Source organism: Castor canadensis, chromosome 2 (assembly GCF_047511655.1).
Source record: "Castor canadensis chromosome 2, mCasCan1.hap1v2, whole genome shotgun sequence".
Taxonomy (NCBI): domain Eukaryota; kingdom Metazoa; phylum Chordata; class Mammalia; order Rodentia; family Castoridae; genus Castor; species Castor canadensis.
The window spans coordinates 5,392,224-5,409,600 of NC_133387.1; the positions used below are offsets into that span (position 1 = coordinate 5,392,224).

The 17,377-nt window shown below is 34.0% G+C and overlaps 1 protein-coding gene across 18 annotated transcripts in view; it reads left to right on the forward strand.

Annotated features, from left to right (window-relative positions):
* The window catches only part of Kmt2c (lysine methyltransferase 2C), a 244,796-nt gene that overhangs the window by 100,724 nt on the left and 126,695 nt on the right, over positions 1–17,377 (forward strand). The window lies entirely within an intron of this gene.

Below are 17,377 nucleotides of genomic sequence, written 5' to 3' on the forward strand. Positions count from 1 at the left end.
AGTAGTTTTGGATAATTTTGTGACAGTGAAGGGATTATAGGGAAGGCAATGAGAGCAGGATAAAATAAACTTTGTAGTGTTGAACTAAAGCACATGGAATCAATGTGCAATGAGCAATATATAAATACAGACATGTATATATGCATAAGTTTGTATATTAAATAATGGATTTCCTATGTATTTGCTAAGGAGATAGTTAAAAGAAAAGCTTGTCCTTTTTAGACAGAAAGTATCTTTTTTGCTTTTTAAATGCTTATTGCTTAATATTTAAATGGTATTTGGAGATAAGAACTGTGCTATATCCCTGCTGGAAGAATCAGTCTTGGGAGACCTGCATTCCTTTTGACTTTGTCTAGGCATTAGTCCTGAGTAGACTTGGCCAGGCAACTGAATGCTGGTAGGGCACTTGGAGTAGATAGGTGGCAGAGAGAAGGGAACTAGTAGCAGCATTGTTAAGCCATTACCTCTCTACTAGATTCAGTTCAACCACTCACAACTTTTTTTTGATGGTAGTGGGGTTTGAATTCAGGCCTTCATGCTTGCTAGGGAGGCTCTCTACTATTTGAGTCATACCTCCAGGCCTTCACTCAAAACTTGTAGCAGTGTCAGATTTTATTGCTATTTGTACTGCCTTTTGTTTTACTTCATTATCATATAGGCATAGGAGTCACCATTTAGCTACAACTCTGCTCCTAAGAAAGGAAGATTTGTCTCACTGACAAAATTTCAAACATGTAACAACACATTTGTTGACAATGCTGTGGGAAAGTAAGCATCCTCATATCTGGCTGGCATGGATGTAAATTGCTCTCAGTATTTTGGAGGAAAATTTGGTGATTCATAACATGTATTTACTGCTTGATGTTTCTAGGATTCTCTCCTTATGAATATGCCTCCAGCTATGTAAAATATTGACCATTAACATTTATTTATTAGAGGATTCTTCAATTTGCAACCTATATTCCTGTACATGTAGGTTATTTAAATGGTAGAATAAACTAATATACAATATATCCCTAGAGTGGGGTACTGAAAAACAATTCCTCCATGAGCTGATGTGGAGTGGTTTCCATTATATATTACTAAGTGAATGAAAAATAAGAAGGAACATTTATATTGTGATACCCTTTGTATAAGAAAATATATATTCATATGCTTAACTCTGGAAAAGAAACACAGGAACTAGAAACTAAAACTAGATAAGCTAGTTATATATATATATGTATATAAATTTGAATATTTTCTCACTTTGTCCTCTGAGAAAAATCTAGCATCAATGACACCGGCATATCATTGAGACCACCTAGTGCTCAGATCTTGGTTTCTAAAACTCTGTTCTCTAATAAAAGGAACAAGGGTGTCAGGTGTGATGGCACATGCCTATAATCCCAGTACCAGTGAGGCTGAGGCAGGAGGATCTTGATTTTGAGACTAGCCTGGAACCCACGCGAGACCTGTCACAGAAACAGCAGCAGCACTAGTAAGAGCTCAACTTACTCAATTCCTGCAACAAGCAAGAATTCATCATAGAAGTGATGCAGGAAAAGTACAGAATGGGTCTGGATTATCTTGTGCTATAAAGTAAGGCAATGCTTAAAAAGATGGGAACCCACTGAGAGCACAGATGCCATCCTGAAGGATCTCCTACCACTCAGGCAATGTGAGCAACAACAAAAATAATGTTGCTAGGTTTCTATCCATAGAATCAAATAAGTACGGTAGAGTGTTGGTGTCCTTGGGTCTGTGACTCCAAGGTGATCACCGTTGAGGAGACGCCTCACATATTCAGGATGCAGACCCTCAGTGCTGGGTTGCAGTTCTGCAGATGCTAAATTCACTTTTCTCATACCACCTAACCTCTGCTAAAGACATGCTGCTTTTCTACAAATCTCAGATTTTTATTTCATCACTTCAGTTAAGCACATTAACTATTCCTTGCTTTTGGGGGCACCATTTCCTTTGTGGGAGGCATATTTTCATAAGATTAAGGGAGGGAACAAAAGATGACGCAATGATTTAAGCACACAACTGATGATGACATGGAATTGATTGAGAGCTTGTCTGTATCAACTGTGCTGTATAATGCAGGAGCTTATTATTTTTTATTTTGAAATTTCTTTTGATTTTTTTAAAATTAATTACGTATTTTGGACCCTGATTGGTCAAAACTGCATGCAATAAATCCATGAATCAAGCAGGTTTATTGTACACATGAGTCTGTACTAATAAAAAGAAATAGTGTATAAGTTACATCACTCCTTAACACCGTCCAGTGTTGGCATTCATATGAAAAAGCCAGAGCTCTTAGAAAACTACAGGGCTCTCCATGATCTTTACCGCCCCCTGAGTACATCTAAGATAATGCCCACATAACTCTTCCTTTCATTCATGTCTTCAGTTACACTGACCTCCTGGGCTTCCTCAAGCGTACCAGGCACTGTCTACCGCAGGACCTTCGCTAGGCTCACCAGCAAAGGTCTCAAGTGCCACTCCCTCCCATACGATTCCTGCTATGTTTGTCCACCCTCTAGTGTAGTATATGTTTACTTAATTTTGTTTTCTATTTGTCTCCTCTCCCTAGAATACTAGTGCTGTTGGAATAAGAATTTTTTTTTTCTGTTTTGGTCATTTTTAGTAAATATTTGTAGACTAAAGGAATAGAAATGCCCAAAAGTGTGACTGGTGTTTATCAATGTGGTCAGTTTTATATAAGTTTATAAATTTAATATTGTCCAAAAAATTCTGTGAAATAGAGCAAGTCTTTACATTTCTACATAAACAGAGGCAGTGAGGGGCAATGCAAATTTTTGCTGTGTCAAAAGGCCCTCTGGGGGTAAAGCTACTGGACCTAGAACACATTGTAATTTTAACAAAAGACAGATGTTCTAAATTGACCTTTATTATAATGATACGTGACTGTTACGATAGCTGTCTCTGTTTTCAAAGAAAGTAAAGATTTAATCTGCTTCTTTGAGATAAAGGTGGCATTATAACAATGAAGATGTAATGACTTATTTATTTATTTATTTATTTATTTATTTATTTTTGTTATTTTTTGAGTTAGGATCTTGCTATATTAGTTCAGGTTGACCATAAACTTGCTATCCTCCTAAGTTCTTAGATTATAGGGGCGAAGCAGTATGTTTGACTTTTTTTGTGAGACTGGGGTTTGAACTCAGTGCCTCACACTTGCAAAGCAGACACTTCTTGAGCCACAGCTTCAGTCCATTTTGCTCTAACCATTTTGGAGATTGGGTCTCACATGATATGTTATGGATTAATGAACTGATAGTGTCAATAAAGAATTTGATGTTTTCTGTGGATTTCACCATCAAATTCCATGAACTTTTGTTAGCTATAAAGGCTGAATGTACTAAATTACTCTTCTTCACAAGAATTTGATGAGTTATTGACAAAATTTTAGTACTAATTTTGAGTTGAGGGCTGAGATTGAAGTTTTTATAAATGAGAAGATTGCCTTCAAGCATTAAATCAAATAAATATATAATGTATTTGTAAGTTAGTTTTTGTTTCAGGCTTGATATTATTTAGGAACAAATTCAACCTAAAATTATAAGGGTAAAGCAGTTTTTATAGGTGAAACTTTTATAGTAAGGTCATTTGTACTTATTTAATGTTATTTGGATCATAAGTACTTTCCAACCTCAAACTGTAGTAGTTTTCAGGCAAAGACAGAAAAACTTTCATATTTTGCAATTCATTAAACTCTGTAATTGAGGAGCTTCAATTTGTCCATTAGTTGAAACTGATTATTTTGCAATATAATGACATGCAAAAAATCAAAGATGGGGCTCTAATAAAACTTTACACATACATTTCAATGGTGAATGTGCTCGGTTAGCATTATGTGCTTGTAGATCAATATCAGTTTTTGGCAGTATCTCTGTGAAAAACTTGTTTTTTGTTTTATTTTTTTGATGTGACTGGGATTTCAATTTAGGGCATTGCACTTGCTAGGTGGGCGCTCTACTGCTTGAGCCACACCTACAGCTGAATATCCTTGATTTTGTGTCTTTTGAACATGTCTGGAATATTTACTGTCTGGCCCTTTTGAGAAACAGTTTGTTGATCAACAAGCTACATTTTTGTAATAAGGGAAAGCTGATGTTAAATAATCCAAATTGATTTGAAACCTGGCTTCAAACCAGCTCATGTGTAGATTGAATTAAAGTTATCTTCTGTAGTCTTACAGCTCTATCTGAAGGGGGGAAAAATCTGTTGGAAGATAGCATCATCTAATGCCTGAAAATATCTCTTCAATTTTTACCAAAACAAAATTTAGCAATAAATAAAAAATTACCAGGCATACTAGAAGATAATATCAAAGTACTGAAAACCTGGCCCTTTATTTCACATAAAATCATATACTCTTAAAAAGATAATATTGTATAATATATTTCCAGTGGAATTCTGAAGACAGAAAAAGCATTACTGCAAAGGAGAAGATTAAAGAACTCAACTACATTTGTAAAATTATTTTTCTTAAGAGATTCTTTAAGATTGAAAGCAGTAGAGAGGAAGAAGATAATGACAAGAAATGGTGGCTGACAAGAGAAATAGGTTATAGACGATGTAAAACTACTTCAAATCAGTAAGTAAAACAAAGAAAACCTAATAAAGAGATGGGAGAAAAACCTACACAGACAGTTTACAAAAGATACAACTCAAATGTCCATTAAAGATGCAATGGTGCACAGTCCCATTAGTAACCATGAAATAAAAATGTGAAACTATAGTGGGATAATGTTACTGCTTGTCAGATTAGCAAAAAATAAGTCTGAGTGTAGTAAGTGTTGGCTTGGGATTTCATCCAGTCAGAACTGTACTCATTTGAGTGAAAATTGGAACCAGAATACACAGAAATAGATTGTAATTATTTAGTAAAGTTGTCTTAATGACCCAGTAGTTCATTCCTTTTGTATATACATCAATAAAAAAAAAAGGTCCAAAAAGTTTTGCTTTATAATACTCCTAATTTTGAAACACTGTTATCTGGTGTACTACAAGACAGCTGAATCCTCATACTGCTTTTGTATTTAGTGTATTGGAATATGTTTGTTTTGGCTCAAGTATATAAAGAAAATCCAGTCTTACAAAGATACATTCTAGGGAAAAGGAATAGAATTTTAATAGACACTTTAGAATTATGAATGTTTTGGTTTGATTTTACAGCAAATTTGAAAAGTGGTAAGTTTCTTGAAGATTCAGCTAATGTATAATCTGCAACCCTAGCAATAAACATACAAAAAAATTAAAAGCTTTAGCTTTGTAATTCACTATACTTTCTGCAAATTAAATAGATCTTTTAGACCCTCATATTATTTTGTATCATTTATTAATTGATCTTTGGAAAATACAGTTTCATTTAGTATCCAGATATTCCAGGTTTTGACATATTTTAATATATAACGTTTGTATAAGTTATAGTATCTAGTGTTCTTATCAGAAAAAATTTTAAGGATTGGGAAGCAAACTCACATTGATATATATACGTTTTCCAAGTTTTGATATTGGCCAGTAATCCTCTCAGTTGATTACCTATTTTTGGAGAAATATTTGTCAAATAATCAAGTCTGAATAGTCGTTTTTGTCAGTTTTTCTTGTATGTAAAAAAATGTGTTCTGTGGAAAAAGCTGTTACCTCTGTTTATAGATCAAACAATCACAAGTGCCTTTTCTAGGCATACAAAAACAAAAAATGAACCATCATACTTTGATGTAGCAGAATTAATTCATGCTTTATTTCCCATGTCACTGAAAGATTAAAATGACGTACTCATGGTTTGACAGACTTAACATGAATAAATGTTACTGCTTTATCAATCTTATTTTCAAATAAACTTGCATTATTTTTACTGCATTCATGGTGCCCATAGAGAATGTAATTTCCTGCACACGTGGTGCCACTGCCTTGGTTCGTGGAATACCAACTGCTGTTTTACTTACAATAGCTTTTGAAGCATGTACAAGTACAGATACAATGATAATGGCGAGTGTCAGATTATTTTGAAAATACCTTTGACTTTACAAACTCATTGGAAAGGTCTTAGTGACCCACTGCCTTCAGGGCTCTGCCCGCCAGTTTTTTTTGCTTGTTTGTTTGTTTTGCTTTTTTAAGAAACTCAAGGATCCAGGTTTATTTTTATTTTATTTATTTATTTTATGGGAGATTTAATTCAGGGCTTCACAAATGCTAGTAGTCAAATGGTTTACCATTGAGGCTTATTCTTAGTATCTGTAGACCACTTTTTGAGAAATCTAGAAAAAATGTTTACAGATATGTGTCAGAATACATGTGTCATGGTTGTATAGGATTGTTTCTAAAAGAACTGATAGTTGCAAGCCAGAAGCAATGAATATTTGTAAATAATTTGTGATAGTCACTGAAAGAAATATTGTATAACAATGAAAATGAGTAAACTATTGGTACAGAAGTTAAATGTTTAAATCTCATTACCATACCTGAGTTACAGAAGCCAAGTGACAAAAAATTCAGATAGTATGTTTGTATTTAAATGCAATTTAAAATAAGCGAAACTAATAAATTACAATTGTTGATATATATAGCAAGAAATATAAAGAAAGATTAATTGCCATAAATACATTATATAGATTACATATGGAGAGAGGGAAGTACATTATCAGGAATACATGAAATGCTTTGAGGTCTTTTCCTGTGTGTTTGTACAGCTCTCTAGATAATTTTTTAAATTGTAAAGGGGCACTCTTCTATGTGTGTGATATGTTTCATAAATGAAAGACACATTCACAAAAAGCATCCCATGTTCTTGGATAGGAAGGTACTGATTTTTGGGAGACTTTTAGAAATGTCTTTAAATTTTGTTAGAGAAAAGAAATAAAAATAGAAAAATTGTTAATGAAAAAATGAAAGGAAACAGCCTTCTCATGTTAAAAACATACTGGATAGGAACAATCAAAACTGGTGTGGCTTTATGAGTGGATTACTGGAGTAGGATACGAAGTCCAGATGGAGTCCAAATACACAACCAGAAGTTACTTCACAGCCAGAGTGTGTGGGCTCAAACCTGTAATCCTGACTGGCTTTTAATTCTAGCTGATGAGGTGGATTACAATTCAGAGTCAGCCCGGGTAAAAAGTTTATGAGACCCCCATCAATTAAAGCTGGTTGAGGTGCACAAACCTGTTTCTGTGGTTGTGATAAGTATAAGTAGACGATTGTAGTCCAGGCTGACCCAGGCATAAATGCGAGATCCTATTTGAAAAGTAGTTAAAGCCCAAGGGCTGGGGTCATGATTCAAGTAGAGAACCTGCCTAGAACGCTCACGGCCCTGAGTTTCAAACCTCATTACCTGTAAAAACAACCCAACACTAAAATCTTGAAAGTATTAGGAGCTATCATAAGGATATTATTTACATTAGTGTGTTTTAGTTGGGAAACCATTTTAACACAGAACCCAATATATAATAACCTTTTTAACCTTGCATTTTCATAACTTCATAGTTTTTTTTAACCACTAATTAATATTCTCTTTTAGAGTTGTGTCAAAATTTGTTTATCCATTATCTTTTTAAAGGACATCTTGGTTGTTACCAAGTTTTGGCAGTTAAGAAAAAGACTGCTGTAAACATTTGTGTACAGGTGTCTGTATGGACATAGTTTAGGCCATTTTGTAAATAAGGGGAGCTTGATTGTTGGATGGTAGTGTAAAATGATGTTTTCTTTTTTCTTCCTCATATGGGTTGTCTTTTTACTTTCTTGATGGAATTGTTTAAAGTACAACATTTAAAAAATTCTGATGTGTTCCAGTTCATTTTATTTTCTTTGCATATCTAAGAAACTATCTCCTTTCCCAAGATGACACATATTTACTACTCTGTTTTCTTCTGAGAGTTCCATGGTTTTCTCTCTTCTATTTGTATCCCTGGTCTAGTTAATGTTAAGTTTTTGTATACAATGTCATGGTTCAACTTTATTCTTTTGTATAAGGTTATCTGCTTAGGATTTTACTAAACATTGCTTTGAATCTGTATCAATTTAAGGATTATTGTCATCGTGACATCTTCTGGACTATGAACGTGGGGTTTCATTCCATTTATTTAAGTGTTTTGTAATTTTAAATATATAAATTATACTTCTTTTGTTAAGTTTATATCTAAGTATGTATTGCATATCCCTTATTCAAAAACCTTGATACCAAAAGTATTTTGGATTTCAATATTTTTTCAGATTTTGTAATATCTGCATATATATGAGATGTCTTGGAAAAAGACATGAAAGTGGCCATGCTTATATCAGATTTTACAGGAAATGCTTTAAGTTTTTCCCCGTTTAGTGTGATACTGGGTGTATTCCTCCCCCCCTCCCCCCATACAGTCTTTAGTGTTTTATGTTTTTCCTATACTGAATTTGTTGATAATTTTTGTTATGAAGGGAATTAAATCTTAGTTAGTTTTATCTGTATCTATTGGGGTGATTATGTTTTTTCATCTTTAGTCTATTGATTCAATGTTTATTGATTTGTGAATGTAAAACATCCTTACAACTATGGGATGAATCCCACTCGATTATGGTGTATGAACATTTTGACCTGCTGTTAAATTTGAATTTGCTAGTATTTTGTTGAGAAGTTTTGCATCTGTGTTCATTAGGGATATTTTGTAGCTCTTTTTGTTGTGACTTTGTCTGGTTTTGTCATCAGGATAATGCTGTCCTCATAAAAACAGATTGGCAATGTTTCTTCCATATAAATTTTAGGACTAGTTGAAGAAGAATTGGAATTAGTCCTTCTGGGCTTTTTTTTTTTTTTCAAATGGGAAACTTCAAATAGTATTTCAGTCTCATTACTCATTATTGTTGTATTTAGATTTTTAAATTCTTGACTATGTCTTGGCTGATTATGTGTGTCCAGAAATTTATTCATTTTTTCTAGGTTTTCTAATTTTTTAAATCAATTGTTCATAGTAGTTTCTATTGTATTTCTGTGGTGTCACATGTCCCTTTTCATCTCTGATTTACTTATTCGGGTCTTCTCTCTTTTTCTTGATAAAGATTCATCAGTTTTTCTTATCTTTTCCAAAACCCAACTTTGTCTCATTAGTCTTTATGTAATTTTTTTAGTTATTTTATTTACTTATGCTCTAATACTTTTTATTTATTATATTTATTTTGCAGTACTGAGGTTTGAATTCAGGGCTTCATGCTTGCTAGGCAGGTGCTCTATCACTTGAGCCACTCCATCAGCCCTTTTTAGTGTTGGATATTTTCAAGATAGGGTCTTGTGAACTATTTACCTGGACTGATCTTGAACTGTGATCCTCCAGATTTCTGCATCCCAAGTAGCTAGAGTTAGTGAGCCACCAGCATCCTGCTTAATATTTATTATTTCTTTCCTTCTGCCATTTTGTGTTTTTCTTGATTTTCTGTGTCCTCGAGGTGTACATTATTAGGTGGTTTATTTGAAGATTTTCTACTTTTTGGTGTGCGCATTTATTACTGTAAGCTTCTCCCTTTTATTTTCAATGACATAATTTTTTAATGTTCAGTTTCTAGTTTTCCTTGAGGTATTTTGGACATTGTGTACCTTTTGCTAGCTGCTGATTATTTTTAATTTTTAATTTTTTTTTAGTTGTGCTAGGTGGGGGCACATTGTAGCATTTATAAAAATTCTTAGAGTATATCAAATATATGATACTTGAATTCATTCCCTTCACCATTGTTTTTTATCCCTTCTTCCCCATTTCTGGAACAGTTTCAGCGGGTTTCATATTTTCATTTTCATTTATGTGTACTCAGTATTTGCACTATTTTCATCCCCCATACACTTTCCCTACCTCTGCCCCCCTCACACTGATATATGCCTCTCTCCCCCCAGGATCTCGTAGTTCTCTTAGTATTTCCCTCTTAGTATTGTTTTTTTTTCTTGTATCACAAATTTTGATATCTTACATTTTAATTTTTGTGTCTGCAATTTTTAATTTTCTCAATAACTCTTTGATCGTTTACAAGCATGTTATTTTATTTCCACATATTTGTATATTTTCCATTCTTATTTCTACTTTTTTTTTTTTTTAATTCCATTGTGGTCTGAGAAAAATACATGATAGGGTTTCAGAGTTTTTAAAATTTATTGAGACTTGATTTGTGGCCTAACATACGATGTATCCTGGAGAATGTTCCATGTGTGGATGAGAAGAATGTGCATTCTCCTGTTAGGTCCACTTGCAGAACTCAGATGTTTCTTTGTTGAATTTCTGTGTAACTTCTGTTGGAGTCTGTTTCTTCCTTTAGATCTAGTGCTTCATGTATTTGGGTGGTTAAGTGTTGGATGCATACATATTTATAATTCGTTATATCTTCTTGCTGACTTGTTTCTTTTATCAGTCTACAATGACTTTGCCTCTTTACTGTTTATTTTAAATCTGCATTATCTGAGATGAGTATTTTTGCCTGCTTTTGGTTTCTATTTGTGTGGTATATCTTAACCCAGTACTTTACTTTCATTCTATGTGTGTCTTTACCAGCATAGTGAGTTTCTTGTAGGCAGCATTCAGTTTTTTTTTTTTTGTTGTTTTGTTTTGTTTTGTTTTTGGAGGGGTGTGTATTTTAATCCATTTGGTCAGTCTGTGTCTTTTCATTGGTTAATTTAATCTGTTTACCTCTAAGGTTATTATTAATAAGTATGAAATTCCTTCTTTGTCCTTTTGTTATTGTTTTCTGTTTTGTATATTTTTGTTCCTTTTTTTCTCACATTTTTATCTTTGTGGTTCGGTAGTTTCCAGTCATGATAAGATTTGATTCTTTCTTCTTCATGTATCTCTTCTAGTGATTTTTGTACATGTATATGTTTTCTTGATGGTGGTCATCATATTTCTGTTTCTAATGTAGGACTAATTTAAGCGTGTCTTATATCATCAGTGTGATACTGATGAGTTCTCTTGGTTTCTGTTTGTCTGTGAGACTGTTTCACTTCATTTCTGAAGGATAGTTTTGCTCAATGTGGTATTCTTGCTTGACAGTGTTTTTCTTTTCTCTTTTATGACTTTTGTATATGTCATCCCTTTATTTTGTGGCCTATAAGGTTTTTGCTGAAAAATCTCCAGTTAGTCCAGTGAGGATTCCCTCATATGTAAATTGATGCTTTTCATTTGCTGTTCTTAGAATATATTATATTTTATTGTTTTTACATTTATTCACATGATTGTACATTGTTTGGGCCACCTCTCTCCCCCAAACCCCCATGGATTCTTTTTCTTCTACTTTTGCTTTTACTATGCTTTGGAGAACATTCTTTTTTTTGGTTAAGTCTAGTGGCAAAACTGAATTTCTTGAATATAGATTTCTGTATTTTTCTGAGGACATTGGAAGTTTTTAGATATTCATTAAATAGGTTTCCTGTGCCTCTTCCCTTTTCTACTTCCGAAATTCCTATAATATGAATATTTAATTTTGATTAATGGTGTGTCATATGTCCCATAGGCTTTGTTCATCTCTGCCTCCCCCCCAACCCTCCATCCTTTTTTCCCTTTTCTCTCTCTCTTCCTCTCTTTCTTCCTTTCTTTCTTCCTTTCTCAGAACTCTTGTCCTCAGGTTCAGGAATTCTTTCTTCTCTTTGAAGAAATTATAATTTTTATTTCACTGATTGAAGTATTGAGCTCCATTGACTGGTTCTTTTTTTATTTCTTTGTTGAATTTCATTTATATCATGAAGTGTTGTTTTCATATTTGTTATTTTCTTGAATCTTGCTGAGTTTTCTTTGTGGTTTTATTTTGAATTCTTCTTTAGGCAGTGTAAATCAATAAGCAAGAGAGATACCTGCACACCCATGTTTATTGCACCTCTCCTCACAGTAGCCAAACTTGTAGAATCAGTGGAGGTGTTCAACAAGTGAAGAATTAATAAAGAAAATTTAGCATATTTGTGGTATGGAATACTCAGCCACAAAGAAAAATGAATTCATGTTGTTATCAGGAAAATGGATGGAAGGCCATTATGCTGAGTGGTATATGCCAAGCTCAAAAGACCAAATATTGCATGTTCTCTCTCACTTGTGGAACCTAGACCTAAAATAATGATGATGTGATAGTAATAATAATGGAACATGAATGTGAATGGGGGACTGTCTGGGGAAATCAGTGGGAGTGGAGTGGGAAGGAAAGAATACTGAAGGGTGAAGAGGATTGGAAGTAGACTGCATATATGCATTTGAATACAGCAGAATGAAATCCATCAAACACTATTTGAATGAGAATGGGAATATAATGAAGGGGGTGTACTTTGTAGGGAATTGTCACAAAGAAATCCCCTTATCATGGATAGTATGGTAAATCAAAAATCTTAAAAAATGAAGAACAAAAACAAAGAATTGATTTTTCTGCATTGTCTTTGTATCTGGAAGCTTATTTTTTGGTTGATTCCTTTAAATTTTCAGTATATAAGATCATTTTATCTACAGATATAGTTCAATTTAATTTTTGCAATCTGTGTTTCTTTTGTATCTTTTTCTTTCCTAATTTCCCTGGATGGACTCCCATTACAGTGTTGAATGGAAGTTCCAAGAGCAGATATGCTTCTTTTGTTCCTGATACTGAGTGGGAAAGCATTCAGTTTTTATCCATTAAGTGCAATTATTTTTGTGAATTTTTTTAAAGTACCTTTTTTCAGAACAAGGAAATTTACTTCTTGCCATAGTTTATTGAGCATTTTTATTATACTAAGTTACTTTGTTTACAGTTTTTTTATGTGTTTATTGAGAGGATCAATTCTTTCTTTGATCTGTTAATGCTGAATATTCTATTGATTGTCATCCAGGATAAAAGGTCTTAATAAATGGATTAGATCCCATGTCATGGATAAGAATACTTAATAGGATGACAACAGTCTCCAAATTCAGATCCAAATTCAGAATTCTCACTGGCTTCTTTTTTTTTTTAAACTGATACCTAGAACTCACCAAAATACAAGGGCCTCAGAACAGCAGCATACAAGGGACTTGGTTATGGTGCTTAATCCATTATGTAACTTGCTGAGTTTGGTTTGTCAGGTGTTTTGAACCTTGGTTGTACATTTCTGGCAGGGAGATTAGTGGACTGGATTGTGGCACACCCCTCCTGCTCTTGTAATGACAGTTCATTTTCCTGAATGGGTATTTTTCTATTTCTTGCATATTCTTAAGACAGTTGCATGAAGTTTTGAATTATAAATATCTGCACACCATGTACACTTTACATACTTTGAACATCCTTTTTTCTTTTTCTTTCTTTCTTTCTTTTTTTTTTTTTTAGAGATAGGATCTTGTAAACTGTTTTCCTAGGCTGGGTTTGAACTGTGTTCCTCCTGAGTAGCTGGGATTACAGGCATGAGCAACCAGCGTACCCAGGACTTTGAACATCCTTCATACAAAAATCTGAAATCTGAATGCTCCAAATCTGAAACTTTTTCTTAAATCAAAGAGTATTCCTTTTTTTCTTTTAAAAATTATTATCTTATTGTTGTACTGGGGGTATACTATAACATTTACAAAAGTTCTTACAGTTGAATTCACCCTCTCCATAATTCTCCTTTACCTCTTCCCTCCACCAAATCTGAAACTTTTTTAGTGTTAACAAGATGCCACAAGCAGAAAAATCCACACCTGACTACATGGCATGGGTTGTAGTAAAAACAAAGGTACACTAAAAATATTATGGAAAGTTATCAGACCATACAAATAGAGTTTATGGGAAACAAATGAATTTCATGTTTAAATTTGAGTTCTGTGCCCCAAATATCTCATATGTAAAGTATGTAAGTATTATACTTACATGTAAGTATTTCAAAATCTGAAATAGATCCTTAATTTGAAATGCTTTACGTCTCAGGTATTTTGGATAAGTAATTCTCAACATGTGTGTGTATTTACTGTTTCAATTAGTGTTTTTGAGAGTTTGCTGAACTGAGCTCCTTAGTCTGTCAGTGTGGAAGCCCTCCCCTTTGTATAGTGTTTTTTATGTGTGTTCTGTGGTTTTATTTAAGATTGTGTTAACTGTTGTATTTACACATGTAACATCCTCATCTGTTGGCATCTACATTTTACCAGTTCTCGTGAAGAATAGAATCCTTACTTTCTTTTATGTTCTGTTATAGCCTTCTCCACTTAGAGTTATCTTCATTTTTCTTGTATGTACTTGTATCATTTGTATAATTTTTGCCTTAATTGTCAAATATAATTTACAAAGTTCTAGAGAAAAAGCAATTTTTTTTACTACCCATGTTTTTACTCATTCCTGTGTTATTTCTTCTTTGCTGATGTTCTGAGACCCTTTTAAATTATTTTTGTTTGATTCATGAACTTTTTAAACCATTGTTTTACTGTAGTCTTACCTTATGACTATAATTTTTAGTTTTCTTTCAAATGATAATTTATTTCCCTATTTATTCCTAAAGAATATTTTCACTTGATATAGAATTATATGTTGAAAGTTCTGTTAGGACTTAAAATACATGCTAGTTGGCTTTCATGGTTTCAGATCATTGCATAGTACCTCTTGTGTACACGAGTCAGAAAGGAAACATGAGAATTCATGCTCTTTTCCTGCGGGGCTCCCAGAATCCTAGTTGGTCTCCTTTCTTGTTGCCTTTTGTTGTCATATCTAATGATTTTTCTAGCTGTACTTAATGAAATGAATAGGGAGAAATTTATTTCTTCTTTTTTGTCTGGAAGTGTAAGTCTGTGCTCACTTTTACTTTCTGAATATCAGGTTCTTGGTTGACATGCTTTTCTTCTTTCAGCAAGAGATGCTGTGCCGATTCATGTCTTTTGTTGTTTCTGATGAGGTGTCAATAGTATCATTATTCCCATGTGTATGATATTTTTATATTCTCTGGCTGCTTTCAGGATTTTCTTTTTATCTTTGGTTTTCGGTAGTCTGACTATGATGTGCCTAGGTGTGGTTCTCTTTGTGTTCACCCTGCCTGGGGTTTGATGGGCTTCTTGAAACTCTAAGTTGATAATTTCTCACCTCCCTTCCCATCCCCTCTCCCTTCTTCCCTCCCCTCTCTTCTCCCCTCCCCTCCCCTCACCCCATCCCTTTTCTCCTCCCCTCTCCCCTTCTCTCCCTTCCTCTCTCCTCTCTCCTCTTCCCTCTCTCCTTCTCTCCCCTCTCCCCTCCCCCTCTTCTCCAACTCTGGTTTTGTGAATGTGCATTTGGTATTTGATGGGCATATTCCTTCATTTCTTTTTCAGTATTTTAGTTCCCAGAATAGACATTGTTCATTTATTTTCAAGGTGAGTGACTATTTTTTCTGCAACATCCAATTTCTTGAAGGCCCATCCAGTAAACTTTTCATTTAAATTACATTAAATTACAGGGGTGATACTGGGCTTTGAACTCGAGGCCTTGTGCTGGGTAACCAGGTACCTTTTCCACTTAAACCACACACCCAGACCTGTTTTGCTTTAGTTAGTTTTGAATAGAGTCTTGTGTTTATGTCGGGGCCTGTCTAGACTGCAGTCCTCCTTTTGAGTAGCTGGGGTGACAGGCATATGACACCTTGCCCATCTTCTTATTGGTTGAGATGGGCCGGTCGCTGACTTTTTTGTCTTAAGTGGTCTTGACTGAGACTCTTTGGATTGCGGCCTCCCTGGCAGCTAAGATTACAAGTGTGAGTGTGAGCCACCACGCCTGACTTACTGTACTTCTTTTTTCTTTTTTTTATGGCACTGGGGCTTGAACTCAGGGCCTACACCTTGAGCCACTTCACCAGCCTTTTTTTGTGAAGCTTGCTAGACAGGTGCCCTAGTATTTGAGTCACTTCAGCATCCCCAATAAATGGGATTCTTAGTGATTCTTACTATTATATAAATGCTCTTTTAGAATAATTTCTGTGATCTTAGTGTGCTATATTTTTTTTCTCCTTTTGGTGCTCCTGTTGAACAGATGCTGAGCTTCTGGATCAATTTTCTATATATTTTATCTTTTTTTTTTTTTTTTTTTAAACTTACTTCCAATCCTTCCACCCAGGCAGGGTCTTGCTCTGTAGCCAATGGTGTCCTCAAACTCTGATCCTCCTGCTTCAGCCTCCTGAGTTAACAGGTGTGTATTACCTTCCTGGTTCTCTCTTTTTTGTAGTGCTGGGGATTGAAACCAGGGACTTGCACATGGTAGGCAAGCCCTCTTAACACTGAGCTAAATCCCCAGATCATTTTTGTTCTTTATTACTATAGTTTGATGGGAATTCTAGTAACTAATAAGAAATGGTGAAAGTTAAAAATCATTTGGGAATATGAGAAGCTTAATAATACATGTTATTTCTTAGAGTACCTACTCTAAAACCATTGTTTGGTAGTGGAATAACTTCTTAATTTAGAATATCAAGTAATACCAATAACTTCATAATTAATCAAACAACTTTGGAGTATTCTCAAACTTGTATCAGGACACAATTTAGTCTTTGAAACTTTGTTGGTTCTGTTTTGGTTTGTATCATAGATTTATTTTGAGAGTCTACATTTCAGTGTAGTTAAAAATTTTGAAAGCTCCTCCACACTCATTCTTACAATTGCTAATAGGAGCTCTCGTTGAGACTTCTTAAAGTGTTCTTAGATTAATGCTAAAATTATTATAATACTACCTTTTCTTTTCTCCTCCCTCTGTTTTCTTTTCATTAGTGATTAAACTAAGTAGAAAAGAATAAAATGCTAGAAGTTTTAGATATTGATTCAAATACATCACTTAGTTGGATACACCATTTAAGAGCTACATACTTACCTCATTCTTTTCCTCCCCAAACGTTAATTATCTTATAACTGTCACTTAGGTTACCACCTTTTGACATCTTATGGTAGTGTATAAGGGTGCCAGCTGCAGAGCGTGATGCTGTAACTCCTTGGTAGAGGGCTTGCCTAGCGTGTGTGGCCTTGGGTTCAATCCCCAGAACTGCCAGATAGATAATTAGGTAGATACATCAAGGTAGGTAGGTATATAGAAACAGCTGACATTTCCTTTGGAAATTCCTTTGGACATTTCCTTTGGAAGTTTTCCTTTGGAAATTCTTTCTTTGATTCTTTTTTTTTTTTGTGGCATACATTTTCTTTGAAACCTAAATTTCATTTATTAAGCTATGTAGCAGTTGTGTTTGAAGGATCCACTTAACTGCAGTTCATGTTCTATTTCCTTCATTTTCTAATATTTTTATTATATGTGCATTAGTAGTTTGGATAATTTCCAATACTTTTCATAATACTTTAGCTAATGTCCTATATTTTTCTTTGAAGATATGATTAAGAAAACATAACCGTGTTTCTAAAATGACAGACATTGGGAACAGGATAAATTTAAATTAGCTTTACCTTATGAACGTAACTAAAACTCTTTGTTAATATTTTATTTGCCAAAA